We start from the raw sequence: 18,620 nt of genomic DNA, 5'->3' as shown, positions 1-18,620 counted from the left end.
CTGTGGAGGAAGGCAATGCGAGACTAGAAGATTGTAAACCACTGGTGCAACCCAGTTTGGAGATGTCAGAGCAACGTTGGAAGCAGTGGAGCTGTGCCATGTCAAGATATTCATGAGAGGTTGAATTGTTTATTATCCTTATAATTCCACAACTCAGGATTTACATCCAGTGCCAATGTTGAGTGCCAATGCAGGAAATGGTGTGCCCTATATATAGCGAGGTGGGAAGTAAGGGTGTGGATGTCGGTATGGTGCACGGGCATCTGGCTTTTACACAATGGAACAAACTTAGCGTTCAGTCATAGACCTGCAATTAACATTCATGTATTCATATTTTATTAAACGTAACCACGATCCTAGCCGTTTGTTTTGGTTGCCTCATCCTAAGCATACATAAACCATAGTTGATGTATGTGTAGATATAGAAAGCAAGAATTTTAAAAACCACAAAAAAGATACATTGTCATTAAGTTGAGCTCATAGGACTTGATGTTACAATCCCTTTGAATAACGCCACGTTCTTGATGTTTTGAGTGGAGGTTAGGGGTAATTACTTCATTGGGGACATCAGGTGGGCACCCTCCTTCCTTGGTGTTTCATTGATAGGCCCACGACACCTCCGCAGGACTCAACAGCAACGCCTGCCGTCCCAGGTGCGCTCCCCTCTGCTTTTACCCCTCTAGCTGGTCTGTTTGCATTCCAGTTGGGGTCCTTTCTTTTCAGCCAAAGCCAGTTGCTACTTCGCTCGGCAGCCTCTGACAGTGAATTGACAGCTTGTCGTAATGCCTGTCCTCGGATTCCTATCCCTTTCAGCAGCCTGGTTGTTGAAGTGGCTACAAAACCTCTGCAACCAACTTCTACTGGGGGCCCCTGGGTTCGCCAGCCCTGTTGTACTGCCTGAGCTGCTATGTTTAAACATTTAAGCCTTTTGCGTTCAAACGCTTCTCCAACTGCAGCGTAACCATGGCACAGTTAGCTACACGATGTACAGGGACTGGCAAGGTTGACCACAAGATCAGATCCAGCCTGAGACTAGTTGTAATGATCTCTAGCGGATGTATTCATTTTTTGCAGAACTGTCCGGTATTGATGTTCTTGAAATGACCTGGAAATGGGGTGGATTGTTTAATTAGTTGTTTTGGACAATTTGGAAACCTGCCACCTGCCTTCTCTATAGCTTTATGCAGACCTGGCAATATGATGCATACCCAGTTAACATTTATAATATATATATATATATATATGTATATATATATATATATATATATATATATGTATATATATATATATATTCTTCATATTATCATATAGATAGCTAATATGTTGGAATATATTTGAACATTATTATATTTTCCGACTTCATTTCACGTCCTCCGTTCAGGAATGTGTATTGTACCTGATGAAAGGATCAGTGAGACATGTGGCCATCACAGTGCAGTCTCCACAGTGGAGAGCCTAACTCCAAAGCCTCTCTTTATCCCTAGACCAACTGTGGTCAGGCAGCCAAAGTGCCAGTGGGTGAGAAGTTATTTACAGCCCTGTTTTCTATGTCCACTCTTTCATTAAGGAACACTGCCAAAAAACAGCCTTTTCTCTCAGAACAAGTGGCTTTTTGGTTTCTAGTTCGGGGAGAAAACTGTCTGCTTTTACAGCAGTTTGTTGAGGAGAACAAAATGGACCTGTCCTCTTTTCTTTTCTCTCGCTTCTTGGCTCAGGGTTGCTATGACAACCAAGCTTAGTCTGGCTTAGAGTCTGGCTCACCTTCTCCTCATTGCTTTTTTTACAATATTTTCCCACCATCTTATGAGAGCTTGCACCATAGCATGAATACTATCATTGCATTTGCATTGTCATTGTTTCAACTAATAGATTTGGCATTATTGCTCTGCCCTCCCTGACAGCCCCTTTAATTGTTATCAGCCAATTGAACGTTAGTAATAGTTATCACTACCATAGATATTAGGCGGCAGCAGTGTTGTAGTCGAGTCACCAACTGTCAAGTCCAAGTCAAGTCTCGAGTCTGCAGTGTTCGAGTCCAAGTCCACGTCACCAAAGAAGAGTCCCAGTTGAATTCAAGTTGAGTCTCGGGTCACCAGTGGTAGAGTCCGATTCCCAGTCCGAGTCACCAAAGGAGAGTCCTAGTTGAATTCAAGTTTAGTCTCAACTCCCAAGTGTTCGAGTCCTAGTGCCAGTCCGAGTCACAAAGAAGAGTCAAAATCAAGTACAAGTTGAGTCTAGCGTCCCCAGTGTTAGAGTCTAAGTCCAAGTCTGAGTCACCAAAGAAAACACAAGACGTTGGGTTAGGTTGGGGTTAAAACACAGCCCTGGGATAGGCGCTACGAGGGGCACGGGCACAAGGGGACTACTGATGTGGGAACCCACTTTAAAACCTCCTTAAAAAAACAGATTTAGTTATTTAAAAAGCCATAAAAAGGGACCCAGATTTCAAAAGCAGGTTAAAAGAACCACTGAAGACAGGACGGTCAGTGGCAGTATACAACTTTAAATAAAAGGTCACCTCCACACCTGCCCTGGCCTCTCTCCTGGAAGGATAACATAAATGCCCCGGTGTCACAATAAAAAATCCATAAAAGACACACAAGGCATTTCTAGAGTGTTTATTAAAAAAAAAACCTAACCCTGTTAGGGTTGTTTGTTTCCCAGTAGTACTACTTAGAGGGAACCAGTGTTACAACACAAACCACAAACTTTTTTTTTAATCTTAACTACTCATCTTGGTGCCGAAACTTAACTGTCGCCGCTGCATGACAGTCAACTCATGTCTGCTAAATTTAACTGTAACGACCGCTGTCACAACCATGACTTAAGGTGCGTTACCTGGCTCAGAGTCACCTTTTGTTGGCTAAACTTAACTGTTAAGACCGCTAAACTCAGCAGTCAGGTTGCCGTAATTTTAAATATCATATGAATTGTTGTGCCTAACTTTTTGTACGATATCATACAAACCGGATCATGAGAATGCGTTTGTATGTTATGTATGAGTGATGGAAGGTTCGGAGCCAGTTTTTTTGCTTCAATCATCCAATGACAATGGAGCATATTGACGGGATGCAAGGACAGTAAAGAGGCTCAGAGAGAAACTTCCTGTAATAGGGGGAAATCAATTGCACATACATCTGAAGGGGAAGCATCGGATCTGATGTACAATCACTGAATCAATACCTTGAAACTGGGACAGCAGAAAGAGACACAGGCAGAGAGAAAGAGAGACAGCAGGCAGAAAATAAGACGGAAGGATAGTAACCTGTGACAGCAACAGGACAGAGTTAGGAGAGAGATTTTCACTGGTTGTGAGTGGTTTGTCCACGGTAAAAGAAAAGAGTAGAGAACCCCTTAATAAAAACATGAAGTTGACACAGAAAAGTGTCAGATTGAATGTACTTCTTTCCTTTTATTTCTATGTTCAACATACCAGAAAAGCTGCTCGGTCAAAGACTCCTACATGTTGAGTAAAACTGCCAAGGCTCACCTCCCTTCTCTCCACCTCTGTCAGGCTACAAGGTTCCTAGTCTCGCATTGCCAGACCTTCCTCCGGTTTCACTAGTCCACACAGCATTCTAGGATGGGAGAAAAACGTGCTCTGGTTTATTGGCATTTCTTTAAACCAATCACAATAGTCTTGGGCGGCGCTAAGCGCTGTACAGAGCAATAGTGCCTCTGCAAAAAAGCCTTCGGGAAGGAACTTATTTTGATGAAACGGTACGTTCAAAAGTAGTTTTAGTCGTGCGAGAGAAAGCTCAGACATGGAAGCTAGCTGTCTCTCTCTCTCTCTCTCTCTCTCTCTCTCTCTCTCTCTCTCTCTCACTCGCTCACACTCCTCCTCCCCTTCACTGAGATCACACATACATCACCACCTGCATGCTTCTGCTGGCTGCTGAAGAGCTTTAGAAGATGGAGTGACTGGTATAGTACAAGGACACACTTATACAGATCTATTACTTCAGCCAGAAAATTAAAAAGGAAATGCTGTGAAGTCAACTGTAGCTTTGAAGCTTGACTTCAACAACAACTTTTTGGTGAAGATAGAAAAGCATGCTGTACAGTAGTTAACAGTGTCCTATGTCGCAGGACCAGTGCATAGGGTTTAGTGGCATCTAGCTGTGAGGTTGCATTCCCTTTCTAGATAAGAGGTTCATGCCAAGCTGACAGAAACACAACGTTTAGTTTCAATGTGATCATACATTAGTTAGAACAATTATGAATATGATTCTCTATTTCTGCCAACAGATGTCCCTGTAATTAGAAAACACTGCTCCTTTAAAGGTCCTATATTATGCTTGTGTTCAGGTTTGTACTTGTATTTGGGGTTTCTACAAGAACATTCTTACATGTTTTAATGTTCAAAGAACACATTTCTCATACTGTCTGTCTGAATATACCTGTATTTACCCTCTGTCTGAAATGCTCGGTTTACTGCACGGTCTCTTAAAGACATACTATGTAACTTTTCCTGCTTCGGTCCCCCTACAGGTTGTCTCATTGGAACTACAGCTCGTGCTGTGGTCGTTCGTCGCTCGTGCTGTAGTCCCCTTTTTGGGGAGGGGGGCTTTAAAGCCCCCCCTCCCCAAAAAGGACTTCCGCATCTGCGCTCTGGGAGTCTCTGCACCCGCTTCATTGCAGCCAGGGAATGACAGCAAGGGCACTGTAGCAGCACTTTCTACCTATATAATGTATTTTTGTGACATCACAACCATACAGAAGTTCTTAACTGTACAGAAGACATTTCATTTTTTACAATATAGGACCATCCATAATCCACTGCTTTTTCATCTAGTGCCAGCAGCAGGTCCAAATGTTCACTTAGTCACTGACTTGTTGGCTAGTGCCATCATGAGGTTGCCATTTTTTCTTCTTCATTGAAATAACCCAACACATATTGGATATATGGATATATTATATGGATTGCCATATAATGTGTTATAGACAGTAATGTTCCCCTCAGGATGAATTATAATCCCTTTGGTGACCCTCTGAATTTTCATCTAGCGCCATTATGTCAAATTTTTATTTTGTCCAATACTTGGTACCAATACTTTGTGTTTACCGCTAATTCGCAAATGTTACAATGCTACCATGCTAAACTCAGATGGTGAACATGGTAAACATTATACTTTCTAAACATCAGCACGTTCAAATTCTCAGTGTGAGTAAAGAACATCTGGCTGAGAAACTCTGTGCCTAAGTACAGCCTCCCAGAGCTGCTAGCGTGGCTGAAGACTTTCAGCTTTGTTACAAAACACAGACTGGAAATTGATTTTTTAATGCCTGAAATCAATAAAATACATATCTACTGTAGTTCTGCTTCACTGAGTTTTTGCTTCACTTGGCAGTGTCCCTTGTTCAGTGAGGTCAAGCCTTAAAATTGTGAAATAAAGCAGGATACAGTGGATCCTTCACTACCTGTTTACAGGAAATCAATGTCATAATATTAAATGTATTGTTTTCTGTAATTCTCTATATTTCCAATAAAAAAAGCAATTAACAAAGCTGCTTAAACATTGCTCAACAACAGTACAGTACATCCGTTGAGCCACTATGAGACGCTTTGCAGTATGTTACAGATTGCATTTCAAAGCATTCAATCCCCATTCCAATCTTTATCATGCAACAACTGGATTGTGTTACTATACTTGTTATACTTTTAGATTCACTAGTCTCATGTTTTAATCTCTGTGAGTTGGATGTATTTACTGTTTTATGAACATTTGATTGCTTTGCAAGAACATTTCAAGTATGAAGAATTTTGTGTTGCTTCTGAAAGTGGAGCAAAGCTTTGGTTTCTGAAGGGGGCGAGTCATCACTAGGTCTGGGTACCAAATTCCATACTTTTTAGGCACCGACTGAATTGCCCCCTTGGTATCGAGTATTGAAAAATGCCTCGCCAATCAATACCAAAGTTCAATACCTAAGGACTAAATATCATCAGCATCAGTGAGCCAGTAAGCATGATTCTACCAAGATCTAATAATGTCTGTGATTGGCTGTTTAACCTAACGATACATGTCGTAGACACACGCAGGAAGAACTCTACGTTACGCACAGAAACGGCTCACGTTGTAGGAGCTGAAAAAGAAATGAAAGGGTTTGTGCCGTAATGTTTAATGTTGTAATTTATTTTTGTCAAAATGGATTTTATGAAATTATTATTGAAAAGAATATCGCTCAGGAACCGGTACTGAAGTCGCGATATTGGTATCGGTACCGATAATGATACCCAGCCCGAGTCATCACGTCATTAGCTGATTATGCAGCAGTCTATCCCATCTATATCTGCTGTCTTATTTCATTCCTGATGACTTTGTTTATTTCAGTCGGTGTGTTATTGAAATAGGTGGATGCTTCCTCCAGTCAAGCAGAGCGGAGATATTAATCCTTACTGACATGCCCCAACATTCACTTCCATACATCATCGGTCACATCACCATCATCCAACCTGTTGGTCTGTTTGGTGAGCACAAACAAAATGAACAGATACCTTAAAACCTTTTACACACCTTAATGCAAAACAGAATTGGCATAATCATGGCACTGCTTGTATTTAAATCCCAGTTAGTAACTCAGCTCTCCCCACCATTTTAAGTGAAACTTTTAATTATTTATAGCTGCTGAATGTCTAGAGGAGTCTTCTGATGCTGAGAAGCTACACAGAGCAGAGATATCAATGTCGGAGTGGGGAATTAAATATTAAATATCTGCTATCGGCTCCAGACTGAGAAGCACTTGTTCCTTCTGGCATAAAAAGCTTCCTTGTCAGCGCTGTCAAATGAAAGCTTTTTTGTCTCTAAAAAAGTGTTACAAACAATATCCAAAAAGTCAGCTTTACCGGCAGTAAGAAAAGCAGCCACATTTGGGAATTAAAGGCTGTGTATTTTTGCGTTCATACATACTGTATTCATAGCTTTCAGCAAGCTGACCCAGGTAAAACAAAAGAGAATAAAGAGGACACAGGGAGTGTCCAGTCACACAGTGGTGTGCTCACACTTTTGACAACACACTCCCTCAGAGCTCTATTTTTGCCTCAGCTCTCAGTGGTGGCATCAAACTTAGGGTGTGCGAGGGCGGCGCCACCTTAAGGGTCTATGTTTCTGCTGAGTGTAGCAGCCACTGTGCAGGGGTAAGGCTAATATTAGTTTCCAGCAGTGAAGATGTGAACACAGTACAGAGGACTGAACCTGTGTAATCTCCAGTCTTATTCATTCATTTACTTGGAGTGAAAGACAAATCTAAGAGATTTAAAGAACTCTTTAAAGCCCAGTTCAGACCAAGCGACGAGATGCGTTAAGACTGGCAACTACTTGCAACAAGCCGGTCTGCAGCCTTCTAAAACCTGCCTGTTTTTACACCAATATGAATAGGCGAGACGGTGTTTCATCTCCATAGCAACGACTCTCTGTACATTCGTTCTAACATCCGACAGGCTTTATCGTAGCTGGATATTATGTATTTGTAGTGTCTTCAAATATGAATGAGGATAGTGATAGGGCTGCACGACCTGGAGAAACATTCATATTGTCATTGTGATTTACAATACTGCGATTACCTTTGAGATATAATGACATCATGAGTTTACCTGATAATTGAGGGAAATGCAGAAAATAAGCTACTTACATTTTGAAATGGGTATCAGATGGTTTGTTAAATTTTCATGTGAGATTTGGTCACATGATATTGCTAGAGGTCAACTGCTGTGAGCTTTACAGCACCCCTCGCCAGTGCAGTGGTGGAATGTAACCGTGTACATTTACTCCAGTACTGTACTTAAGTACAAATTTGAGGTAATTGTACCTTACTCAAGTCTTTTCTTTTCATGCCGCTTTCTACTTCTACTTTGCTACATTTTACAAATATTGTACTTTTTACTACTTTTGACTACATTAATCTGACAGCTTTAGTTACTAGTTACTTTACAAAATTAGATTTTTGCACACCATACACACGTAGTTTAAAAATCTTATGTTTTATTATAAATTGAACTACCCAACAATATAACGGCCAGCTGAAATGATTAGACCATTAGACTTTAGACTTTTTCGCCGTGTCATCACTGAAGGGTCACCAACGGATAATTTGACTCATCGACTTTCCTAATAATTTTGCACACATTTACATTTGTGATATGTTTTGATATTGGAAACATAGTGGGATATATTGATTTCAGCTCTATCTCTGACTGTTTGGTATTAATCTAAGAATGCAAACGATTTAGTTAGAGAAGTTACATTTTGAGTTCAATGTCTAGATTCTTTATAAGCACCAGCAGTGACGACAACCTGCATGTCAAGAATAACTTTATGCATAACTCAACTAAATCCTGCTCTGATGTATAACCTAAAATATGTTACCAGCTTTGAAGGATGGATGGAGGAGAAGCTGGCACTGCCTGAGATGTGAGTGAGCAGGTGTGATTAAAGTGAAGCCCAGTGATATCCGGGTTTGCATATGTATTAACTTGTCTCATTAATTCCACCTTAATTGGACCACGGACAAGAGGCCAGTGGTACTTAAGTGGTCGCATTCACCTTTTTTTGTAATTCGGAGAGGCTGAGTGAGCACACTTTTAATCATCACCTTGTTCACAGCTGGGACTCTGCTCGGCAAATTTGTAGGCAGTGAATAAAGTCTTATATGACAACTTGTTCCAATGCTAAAAACTTGTGCAATCCTGTGTGCCAGAAATATAAAACATAATATTTACAGGCGCCTATACTGTAGCTGATATCTGATCATACCAGTGTGAAAACCATGACCTAGATCGTAGTATCCATCTTACTGATTGTCATGATTGTTATACAGTATGTGTGGCACATATTGCAGAATTAACAATAAAGTTGACTTGGCTTGACTTTATTGGGGATTGTTCATGGTAGAAAGTGCAGCGAGACTCTGTCGGTTGGTCTTCGGCTGCAATGATAGACGGAAAGCCCAAGGGTTGATGCCTGCGCAGTACGCTCACATTAACGTCGACACGTGTATTGGGTGCAATCTAGCATCTACCCCGCCCCAACTTGCATGTGACACTCATAACCATGTTGTCTCATTGCTCTGATGTAATTGCATCCAGAGGCAGTCTGCGCTGCAATTTGGAATTTGAAAATGAACAGTGAGGTTCCAGACTAATATGCATTTAGGGATTAGTGGCTATGCCAGGCTAAGCAGTTGGTGGTGAAGGAGTAATTATGGTCATCGTCAACCTAAATGGTCCATCATATTATATCTTAATAGTGTTCTTGCAGCTCTGTTGCAACAGTTTGGGGAAGACCCTTTCCTATTTTAACATACAAAATGCACTTTTGTATGCAAAGCCAGGTCCATAAAGAAATGCTTTTCCCAGTTTGTTGTGGAAGAACTTGACCATCCTGCACAGAGCCCTGACCTCAACCCCATCCAACACCTTGGTGATGAACTGGAAGCCTATCACCAACATCAGTGTTGGGCCTCACTAATGCTCACTGAGTCATTTGGGTCTTTGGGTTAAAAATATGAGCTTCAAGCTAAAAGAGCACATCTACCTCTCACAGTTTTTTATGAACATGCTTCACTGATCACTTGTGTCATGCTGAGGTGTTGAGACATTATTAATCCCATCATTTACCATCATGCTAAGACCACCAGCCACAGCAAAACACTACATCTTAGTCTCATCAACCAACATTTACACACCATGACTTATATTTAAATTATTTAAATGGCACTGTTGGAACGTCCACCAGACGCACTGAAAAATACAACCAAATGTCCACTCTAGTGGGTGTGTTTAATGGTCCGCCCACAGGGCTGCGGGGTGGATGCCAGCAGGCCAGACGGGCAGACAGTGTGTGGCTACCAGCAGTACACTGTGGGGTGAGGGGAGTGTTTGTCGAACTCCTTCCTGAACCAAATGGCGAACCAGATGTCAAGGAGCAAAGCTCAGCGGAGCACACGAGGGGATTATGGTTTCCTGAGCAAACCGCAGCCGCTTCCTTCAGAGACACATGGCTTTATTACAGCGGCCACTGAAAACAGGTCATAACCCAGAACCCCAACAGCTGATTGTCTTACATTTTAATTTCTGACTGGGACTGGAGGTGTGAAGTCAAATTATGTAAAATAAAGGGGTCATCATTCCCCAGAGAGAGAATTTTAGAATAGATCTTGATGAAAATCTATTGGCGATAACCTATAAAACAATAAAGGTTTAACCCAAATTACAGAAAGACATACTGTAGGCCTACTTTTCTTTCACTTAACTCCATAGATGTATCTAGCCATAGGAAATACTTTAGGTTTTATGTGCCGAGAAGGGCTGTCACTTTTTTTGGGTCGTTTTGCTTAATTTCATATTTCCAGTGTATTGAGAAACAGGATTCTAGGCTGTTGTTGTTGTCTATGCCAATGCAAAATGAAGAAAACTGGCAAAGTGTGCTGACCGGACAATCATGACACCGAACCATCTGAGAGGTCATTTTAAATTCAACACCATGGATACATTTATTCCGGGTAAAGGTACAGTAAGGCTGATTGATGACTTTGTAAAACCCAATCAATGTCATTGTCATGTTAGCTTGTGATAATTCTGCCTCCAACCCAATGCGATGGAGAAGTTTTGTTTGTGGTTGTCATAGCATTGCACATATAGCCACATCCGGAGTGAAACAGTGTCCCTGTTACTCTGGATTATCCACAGACCTAATTGTAAATTTGTATAGGAAATGTGTTCACACTGATGTCTGCAATTTATCCGGAGTAATGGGGACAGTGTTCGGTAAACTGGAGCACCCATCCGCGTCAATAGTCAATGCTAAGTAAGATGACGTAGTATGAAAAGCGACAACGGTAGGAAACTGTATAAACAAAGATGCTCTATAACTAAAGCTTCTAAAGTGTCTCTGGTATAAAGAGCGAAATTCTGCATAACAAGGAAGGCTGGGTGGGGGATGGGTCGGACACCACGGGACTTTCACCCAGGAGACCGGTGTTCATGTCCAGTGTAAAAGCAAAAGTCAATGTTGACTTTTTTTTAATTACCTGGCTATGTAAGTAGGGATGGTTTATTGGTGTTTTAAGCCCCAACCTCTCGCGCTAGGATTAGGCAATGATTATGGTTAGGGTTGGGGTTAAGGTTAGGGTTAGGTGCCTTGAAGTCAGCGGTCGCAGCACTAACCCTAACATTAGATTGAGTTTTTTCTCTGATTGTTGCTACCTCACAGACACAAAGGGAAATTTGATGAAGATGATGATCCTTGCGCGGCTACTATCTTTGTTCCGTACAAATAACCCACTAATTAATGCACATTCATTTACTACCAAAGCTCACATACACTGTATTCAGTGACATTTCAAATCATTTTCTATTGTTTTTGCTGAGAGCAATGGACATTCAGTTTTTCTAATAAATAAAAACTCAACTCACAAACAACTCATCTTGAGGGCAAAATGCTAAATCATTTCCCACACTTATGAAACTGTTGCCCCTGTGTGCCACCCTGTATTTTAATAGACATCCTCCATTAGTGGCCCCAGCGCAGGCATTCAATAACCAATATGTCAGCAGCAGCACTCACTTAATGAGTGGATCCCCTACTCTCTAACACATCATGACATCCGCTCTGGCTCTGAACAAATTCTGATAATGAAGTCTTTTTTTCTGCAGTGATCACGTAAAGACAAAAAGTGTGTATTTTTTTGACAATTCAGGAACATATAATCATTATTACCACAAAAATGCTACTCTTTATTGCAGTTGCTGAGATGAAGATGAACCATATTGCATACACACTGACACTCCATAACAATAACATGTAATATTACGCATGCAGAGATGTGTGGAAAGTGCAGTTCCTTCCAGACTGACTCAGACAATCACACAGGACAGTCAGCATCCAGGCTGGCATTTCAAAGTTGATGGGCGACATTAATAGATAACACACACATTGAAAGAACAGAAAGTGTGCGATCACAGGACATGCCGTTATGCTCCATTTCTTTCTGCTTACAGTAATATTAACCAATTGAGGGTGGGATTCACCTAAAAATCACCCAATCAAATCGTATCCAGTCTTTTTGTTGTTAAGGATCTGAAAACGTACTAGTACGTACTTTTGGACACTGGATTGTCGCCTGGGCTACAAGGAAACAGGGGGCTGAAATTATAGCAAAATATAAATGTGGGATCAACATAGTTATTGGTAATCTTGTTGTAAAATTGTATCATGTACTTGAAGAATTGCAGAACAAATCAGAATCGGTGCAGCCACTTTTTGAACCTTGTAAATGCATAACAAAGGACATCTGACCCTAAGCTAGCATCTACAAGCTAAATGTAATTAAATGGTCCCAAGCTGTAATGTAATTATTGTTCAGTTTTACCAACCCTTTAGCATACAGTTTTATGTGACTGCCGGTTTTATGAATGTTTTTAAGGGCATAAACGCAGATTCCAGAGATCCATTGTCATCAATCTAGTATCACATTTAAGGCCAACAATATGACATGTAGTGATTAGTCCTAAGTTTAAGTCTAAGAGAAGCTCATCTGTACAACTACAACCCAAAACAAATTGGGCATGGTGTAACTGGGAGCATATTTAAGCAAATAAAAGTATATCATATTATATTATTATTAATTGCATGGGAGTCAATAAGCTCAAGAGGTTTGGCAAAGCTGATTTAAAGGGGCTGTATTCGAAATACTGAGGAAAAAACAGCAGGCTGCCTCCACACAGCTCTCACAGACCGTTCCCCAATACCTGAAATACCTATGTATTCCACTGTATTGTTATATCTTTACATAGCAAATATTTGGTTGCTGCTACATTAATGTTCTGAATGTCGAGTACAGTCCCTTGAAAGACATGATTATTTGTGGTGTCTGGTTCTGATGTATATAAAAACATTAAAAGGGTAAAAGGGATGAGCAAACTGCTCATGCTGTAAAAGGCTCACTGACACAGTGTATCACCTGGAATAGGCTGGCAGCAAATGGTGTTGAGGGAATTTTTCAGTTTCAGGGTCTGGCTTTGCTCCCAGCCCAATTCCCAGTATCTGTTCCAGTATGTTATGATTTAAAAAAAGATTTTTTTCAGATGACAGATGGACTGCTTGTCGTGTTGCATGTTTGCTTAATAACTTCAAGACTACTTCTCATTGGATCTGGGGGCTTTTACCCGCTGCTGCAGAATGAATATGTGAAACACTGGACTGACTGATTGACAGAATGGAACGGATGGACGGGAAATGCCATAGATAAATCCACACAGGCTGGAAAAAGGAGAGACCTGTGTGGCACGGTATGGTACGTAATGTAGGTAGGTACAGTGGCATCACGATCCTACGTACATGGTCTGCAGGAGGCTCTGTGGAACCGTGCAGCCAGCCTTGGGAGGGAAGTTCCAAAACAATCCAGGCCCCATCTAGCAGTGGGTATAAAAATACAAGAGACAAGATCTACTGTACTGGTGTTGGTGCATTGCAGGTGCAAAGGCAGTAATATGATTCACAGAATTATAAGAGGAGACTCCATGCAATACAACTACACAGAGCAGACAGAGGGTATCATTAGGTAGGAGAGAGAGATTAATAGGATCCTGTGGAACTTGCCATAAGGGAGAGAAATGTGAAGGTTAACAAAATAAGAAGACTGTTCTGTGGTCGAGTGACTGCCACTGTCAAAGTTAAATTAAATCTCATAATCAATAACAAATCCAGTGTGAGGTCTTTAAAGCTACATACGCCTCTAAGAAGTGCAATACATACTGTGATTTCCATAAATATTACTTTAGTCCCATTTCCCAACAGAAACAAGGAAGCTAACTAATTAGATTAAAAGAAACATCGAGCTAAGAGGAACAAATATTAGTATGCAAAACACAGTAATAACACTGCTTTTCCAGTGGCTCACTTGCAGTGCCAAACTTCATTGTTGAAAATGCCAGTGGGTGGGAGGGGCTGGGAGCATGAAAGTGGCATTTGGGGACTTCAAGTTGTTCCAAAACAGATAGAACAAGAAACACAGAGCTAGCCTTGCATGCCAGAAATCTCAGAAACATCTAAATCAATGACTCACGAGTAATGATCAGCAACTGTATGAATCATAAAAACACATATTAGGGCGCTTTCCCACCTGAGCTGTTTGGTCCTTTTTATCCGAACCCTGGAGTTTTTCGTTGGATGGTTTGGTTGGTTTGGGGTGGTGTGAACACTCAATCGAACTCTGGTGTGGACCAAAACAACCAAACTCTGGTCTGCCTCAAAGTGTGGGTCTCGGTTTGCCTTCAAGTGCACTTGAGTTCAGTTCATTTTAGGTGAAAACTCCATCCGACCCAAATATGGGAAATTAACCAAAAACAGTGCCTTCACTAGTTTTTATTTATTTATTTGCATTTTAAATTAATTCAAACTTGCATAGAATATACGAACTTAACGGATGATTACTTTCATATCCATAACTTATGCTCATACCTCACATGATAATCTCTCTCTCATTATGGCCCTCTTCTTCCTTTCTGTCAGCTGCTCAAATTGTTTGCCTTCTTCTAAATTATTAAAAAACACTAAAGCAAAACCAGAAAACCCAAGACCACATGCATTTGGTGTTGCTCCATTACATCTGAGACCATGAGGTGCCGGCGAGTTTCTCTCAGACATTCTGTCCAATAGGCGACCGTGAATCAACTGCGTGACATTGGTTTACAATGTTTGGTGCACTTGATAAAGTGCAGTGTGAACGCTAACCGAGTTGAACCAAACTCCACGTCCGAATCACACCGGGTCTACCGAACTACAGGTGTGAAAGCACCCTAAGGATCCTTAAAGTAGTTAATATACTGTACATAGTTAAGACCTCAGTAATTGTCTCTTTACATTAAAAATCTAACTGAAAACTGAAATATTCTATGAATGGTGATACCCTTTTTCCTTTTCAACAAGCCTGCATACTGTTGCTGTCAACTGTTGTGACTTAAGGCTGTTTTATGCTTCTGCGTCAACTCCACGCCATAGCTACGCCATCACTTCTACGGCGTTGTGACCCTTTCGGAGTTCTGTGTCGGGGTTGCTTTGCATCGCGGCGCATTTCACCGCCATAACGCTAGGGGGTGTGTAGCTTGGGTGTCTGTGTTGCTCACCACCGAAACGGTACTCAGAATGGCAAACCCCGTAGACGGTCGTGCTAAAATATTAATCTTATTTGTTTTTCCTTTTCTTGCTTAGATTTTGTAAAAAGTATCGAGAAATAGACACAGTAAAATCCACTGACCTAGTTACTGTAACCAGAAAATAAGTCTGAGGTTATTTGCGAGGTGTCTGCCAGCCAGTTTATGTTAGCAAGCAAACTTTAGCACAGCTGCCCACAAAGTACTGCTTGCTGGCGAAGTGCTAATTTCAAAACGTTACTGACATATAGACACTTTACAAACGGATAACCCCGTCATTGTAACCAAAATATGTCTGAGTTTATTTGCAAAGCTTATGTCAGTGAACTAGCATGTTGCTACTCGCCACAGTAGGCTGCTTGAAATACCGACTATGAACACACAGGACCAGTTGACCAATCACAGTTCTCGTGGTCTGTGTTGCCTCGACACGAAGTTACCCATTTTTGGAGGTCGAGCTACGCAGACGGGTCTGCGGGGGTACGCCGTCAATTCGACACAGAAGCATAAATCAGCCTTTAAGCTCTCTTAACAACTTCCAACATTTTAAGAAAACCAGTCGTGCTGTTAATCTTGTATTCCACTCAGAAAGTGAAAGCCCTCCAACTAGCTAGTTAGCCTACCTTGCTAAAGTTAACCTACCTTGCTAAATTTAGCATATTTATTTAGAACCTGATTCCAACTTGATGTTACTTTTTGTTCATTTTATTTCAAAACCTGCGGAGTCACTTGCTGTTGTTCATCTTGCTTTATAGAAATAGAAAGTAGGGTGGTCTTCAGCTGCCTCTTTCATGAGTCCAGGAATAGTGAATTGTCAAAACAGACAGCAACAAGAAGCCCTGTAACCTAAGCACTCACACACATGTTACCAGCTGATTCGAATCAATGGAATTGAGGTGATATGTTACAGTAACATAGTGAGCTCTGTCACTGGAGAAAACTAAAAGAAACTTGTCCTTGAAATTACAATTTTGAGTTTTTTAAGTAACATTTTTCTAGCAGAAATATAGGCCTATATCATTTCAGTTTGACTTCAATTCTAGTTTCTTGCACACTCAAACTTGTGGAGGATTCTGGTAAATAGTTAGCTACTGCTATCCAAAAATTAAAAATCCTTTCTCCAAATATGGGCTGACCGGAGCAGTGATGAAGTGTAGCTCATGTAAGAACAAAAGCAGGAGTGTATTGCTCTTTGTAAATCTATTTATAAACCCAGAGCTGAGAAACAGAACCGCTCCCAAAGGGAAGACAGGCTCGACTTTAGTGGCTGTTTTATGATCTGAAGGAGCAGCACAGCAGTGAAAAAAGACTATAAGTTTTATGGGTTTAAAAAAGAATGTGAAAATATTTCCTGCAAGGAAACGAAAAGGGGAGCGTAGTTCTGGATGTTACGGAGAGATTATGTAAGGAGGACCAAACTAAAATGGGACATGACTGTGTTGCTATTAGAAAGGCTTTGAATGGGATACAATACTTGGCTACATGTTGACATTTCTGCTGATAGTTTAGTCCTGGCCTGACCCAATCAAGCACTTTGAAAATGCAAAATTCAATACAAAAATGCAATAATGGTGAGTCTTATGAGATTTATTAGTAGTTCCAATTAACAAATATGACTATGCAGGTAGCATTCAGGCGCTTATATTTAAGTGTCTTACTGGGTCTAAGGCTACGTTCAGACTGTAGACCTTAATTCAGACCTTAATGCTCAATTCCGATTTTTTTCCAGATCTGATTTTTACAACGTCACGAAAAATAAACACATGGATGTATTCAGAGAACCAAGGAGATGTAATTGTTATGTAGTGCTAGTAGCTACCGATAGCTACTAGCCGATAGCCGCAGTTCGGGAACAGAGACGAAAGGGACAAAAATGTAGAAAAATTGCATGAACCTCTAAAAAAGGTACCTAATTCCATGCATCGGTACCCAAATCAGTCCAAAAGTTGAGCAGGAAAACAGAGAACTCATCTTGAATGTATGTTGCCTAAAAGTTAAAAGTGAGTTGATCAAATGTTGTTTTGTTATCAGCAATCGTTCTGGACCTCTGACCTGGAATAAAGATCAGATGCGGACTTTTGAGTGATACGTTTGAGAAGCCATTAATTCCTATCCAACTGTCCAGACTCTGATCCGACCTGTAACGGAATTGGATCACATATGTGACTCAGGCTGTTTACACTGTCATGAAAAAATCATATATGAGCAAAAACAAAAATCGGATTTGAGTCACTTTTGCCTGCAGTCTAAACGTAGCCTAAGAGCACCCAACTGCTTTATTTTCTGCCATTATACCATCATGCATTACAGCCTCAGTCTTTCAGGAGTTGCCAGCAGCATTCAGCAAATGCAGGCAGATTTGGGGCACAGCTAACACAAGCCTGCACCAAATTCAATCAACTTTTATGACTTCCACCTAGTCTAGGTTCATCATTCACTCGACTTGGTCTGCTGCAAAACAAACATTATTTTCTTTAGCGCACACTGTTCCCTCCTCTCTGCAGTTAGATGCCCCTTTAGACTTAGGTCTGCGGTGTTTACTGAAAGTGGAAGACTTTTTCTGGTGCAGCAACTTCAACACATCAACCCAACGTTAATATTCACTCTAAATACAAGTATAATATAATGTAAATACACTGCCTTTCAACTTAAACACACACTAAGCTTTTGAGTTGTGTTCATAGGCACTGCTGTAGTGTAAATGGCACACTTTGTTTTCTGTGGGGACAATAAATTCAACCTGTCGACATGCTATTCAATAAAAATGCAGAGGGTGTGTGTCTACTGTGGGTGGTGGTGGTGAAGTAAAGTATAGAGTACAAAGCCCTCAGCAGCAGTATTCACACACATCGTGCCAAAACTCTTGTCCTCATTTTAACATCCTCCTCCTGTTGTCCTCTAACACAAAACAGCTACAGCATATGGGTGCTTAGTTCTTATACTCTTCTTAGACAGTTAACATATTCTGCCCATGTCAGCTTCACAAAGACTCTTAGAGCCTTGATTTTGGTACCAAAAACACTTTAGGACGACTGTTTCACACACACATTTCCAGACAAAAAACTGTTAAAAATCATGCTCCAGACAGATAAAGCTTTACTGTACCTGTGGTGTAGTTCAGATCTTTTCCAGTCGGTATTGTCTGGTTTAGCTGGTTTTCTGCTCTCTGTGCGTCCCTCAGGCTGCTAAGGATTGGAATATTGTGCGTCGCCGTATGTGTGTCTGTGGGTGTACTAAACAAAATGAGAGAGAGAGAGAGAGAGAGAGAGAGAGAGAGAGACGCAGTCTTCCTCTCTCTACTGTATCTCTCTTTCTCCCTCCCCTTGCTGATGATAAACAGAGAGCACGTGGCTTCACCAATGATGCAGCACACTGAAGATCACAGCACCCAGAAGTAAGGTGGGGAAAGAAGTGACAAAGGGAGGAGAAGAAGGGACGAAAAGGACATGACGAAAAGAAGAACAAAGGGGGC

The 18,620-nt window shown here is 41.0% G+C and overlaps 1 protein-coding gene across 1 annotated transcript in view; it reads right to left on the bottom strand.

Annotated features, from left to right (window-relative positions):
* The window catches only part of ndrg4 (NDRG family member 4), a 64,636-nt gene extending 46,277 nt beyond the window's left edge, over window positions 1-18,359 (bottom strand). Inside the window, exon 1 of the mRNA XM_078257978.1 lies at window positions 18,254-18,359. The gene's annotated coding sequence lies outside the window, so the exon portion shown is untranslated. The remainder of the gene's footprint in view (window positions 1-18,253) is intronic.
* Window positions 18,360-18,620: the final 261 nt, after the last annotated feature.

Source organism: Sander vitreus, chromosome 8 (genome assembly GCF_031162955.1).
Source record: "Sander vitreus isolate 19-12246 chromosome 8, sanVit1, whole genome shotgun sequence".
Lineage (NCBI taxonomy): Eukaryota > Metazoa > Chordata > Actinopteri > Perciformes > Percidae > Sander > Sander vitreus.
Note: the sequence above shows the minus strand (reverse complement) of the source record. Positions and strands in the feature narration are given on the sequence as shown.